Source organism: Schistocerca piceifrons, unplaced genomic scaffold (genome assembly GCF_021461385.2).
Source record: "Schistocerca piceifrons isolate TAMUIC-IGC-003096 unplaced genomic scaffold, iqSchPice1.1 HiC_scaffold_1214, whole genome shotgun sequence".
NCBI lineage: Eukaryota > Metazoa > Arthropoda > Insecta > Orthoptera > Acrididae > Schistocerca > Schistocerca piceifrons.
Window position 1 is genome coordinate 10,001 of NW_025727031.1, and position 2,500 is coordinate 12,500.

Below are 2,500 nucleotides of genomic sequence, written 5' to 3' on the forward strand. Positions count from 1 at the left end.
CGGCGGACCATACAGTGCAAATATTGGGATTGCAGTGTGGTACGCCATAGAGACGTTGTGGGAGGAACGGACGCCGTGGATGGCGATCAGCATGAGCTGTCTGTTGATGTATTCGGACCTATGTCGTCTCTCCTCACACACCGTGATGGCATGGTGCACCGCGTTCCATATCTGCGACATGCTACAGAGGCCGGGTTGACCAGTCGTTCGAGCAATGGACATCGCATACGTACGGGGGCCACCTTCCACGTATTGTCTAGGCGTGCACATTTTGTTGCGTGTATGTGGGCAGACGTAGTGTGGCGTGACACCTGACACAGGCATGCAATAATCGTTGAAGTTGCAAATGGCGATGGACGCCTGCGTTTTCTGGTGAAGTTACGCAAATGAAACAAATGGTAACCTGTTGTTGTGCGGTTGTTCTCGCTAGGGTGAATCGGTGATGGCGACGATAGGTTGAGGTACCTAACCGGTTGTTCCAGCGATACCCACCCATGCCGACGAAACTGAACGGCATCTGGGTGTGAAGCGATACGCGGCGGTGGCTGGGTGGGACCGTCCCCGGCCGGTGAGGGGGGGCGCCTCCCGGCGTGCTGGCCGCGCGGTGCGTGGGCGCACGCGCTACAGCCGGCTGGTGGGGGGCGGCCAGTGGCAGGCGCGCCGGCCGACGGACGCGGCAGGCGTCGCAGCTGCGCGCCGGCGCACCCCTGCGCGCGGCGCCGTGCGGCCAAAGTAGGTCCTCGCGGGCCCGGTGCGAAGCGCGGTGGACATCTTCAGTGGTGCTGGTCCGATTGAGGACTGTGTGCGTTGGAGGATGCGCCGCCGCCCGGCGCTCGGCGCGCGCGACGCCGTCTGCTGCTCGGTCGCCCCAGCGGTTCTCGCTGGTGGTTTGGTATCGCAGCTGTGCGGATGTGTTGGCGCGTGCGCTGTGCTGGGAGAGTTCGCTTCGGCACCCAAGTGGGGGCGTTTGTCCTTCTGTGGCGCTGGCGTTGGAGCTGCCGGTCACCGTAGGTGGCGCGTGTTGTCTCCCGCCGGCAATGCCACGACAGCACGCTCCCGGGCCTCTGTCGGCAGCGGCAAGCTCAGTTGGGAGCACGGGTGGTCGCACCGAAAGCGTCTACTCGCCTAACTCCGGGCGATTGCGCCTCTCTCGAACCCGACCAAGTACTTGGGACGGCGCTGCGCGCCGCCGGGACCTGAGAGGGTTTCGAGGTGTATTGTGCAGGGGAGCTCAGCCTCCTCCTGTTTGCAGAATGATTGAGCGGACGCTTGCGTGTTCGCGCGGGGCCCCCGGGACACACTCCCGGGCGGGCCGGCTGCTCAGCTCTAGTTGACGCAGCTCCTGGTTGATCCTGCCAGTAGTTCATATGCTTGTCTCAAAGATTAAGCCATGCATGTCTCAGTACAAGCCGCATTAAGGTGAAACCGCGAATGGCTCATTAAATCAGTTATGGTTCCTTAGATCGTACCCACGTACTTGGTTAACTGTGGTAATTCTAGAGCTAATACATGCAAACAGAGTCCCCGACCCAGAGATGGAAGGGACGCTTTTATTAGATCAAAAACCAATCGGTCCGGCTCGTCCGGTCCGTTTGCCTTGGTGACTCTGAATAACTTTGGGGCTGATCGCACGGTCCTCGTACCGGCGACGCATCTTTCAAATGTCTGCCTTATCAACTGTCGATGGTAGGTTCTGCGCCTACCATGGTTGTAACGGGTAACGGGGAATCAGGGTTCGATTCCGGAGAGGGAGCCTGAGAAACGGCTACCACATCCAAGGAAGGCCAGCAGGCGCGCAAATTACCCACTCCCGGCACGGGGAAGGTAGTGACGAAAAATAACGATACGGGACTCATCCGAGGCCCCGTAATCGGAATGAGTACACTTTAAATCCTTTAACGAGTATCTATTGGAGGGCAAGTCTGGTGCCAGCAGCCGCGGTAATTCCAGCTCCAATAGCGTATATTAAAGTTGTTGCGGTTAAAAAGCTCGTAGTTGGATTTGTGTCCCACGCTGTTGGTTCACCGCCCGTCGGTGTTTAACTGGCATGTATCGTGGGGACGTCCTGCCGGTGGGGCGAGCTGAAGGCGTGCGACCGCCTCGTGCGTGCTCGTGCGTCCCGAGGCGGGACCCCGTTGAAATCCTACCAGGGTGCTCTTTATTGAGTGTCTCGGTGGGCCGGCACGTTTACTTTGAACAAATTAGAGTGCTTAAAGCAGGCAAGCCCGCCTGAATACTGTGTGCATGGAATAATGGAATAGGACCTCGGTTCTATTTTGTTGGTTTACGGAACCCGAGGTAATGATTAATAGGGACAGGCGGGGGCATTCGTATTGCGACGTTAGAGGTGAAATTCTTGGATCGTCGCAAGACGAACAGAAGCGAAAGCATTTGCCAAGTATGTTTTCATTAATCAAGAACGAAAGTTAGAGGTTCGAAGGGCGATCAGATACCGCCCTAGTTCTAACCATAAACGATGCCAGCCAGCGATCCGCCGCAG

At 57.9% G+C, this 2,500-nt stretch overlaps 1 non-coding gene across 1 annotated transcript in view; it reads left to right on the forward strand.

The window, feature by feature from the left end:
• Positions 1-1,339: 1,339 nt before the first annotated feature.
• LOC124729632 overlaps positions 1,340-2,500 on the forward strand; it is a 1,919-nt gene continuing 758 nt past the window's right edge. Inside the window, exon 1 of the ribosomal RNA XR_007007722.1 lies at positions 1,340-2,500. This exon is cut by the window's right edge and continues 758 nt beyond it. This is a non-coding gene — a ribosomal RNA (small subunit ribosomal RNA).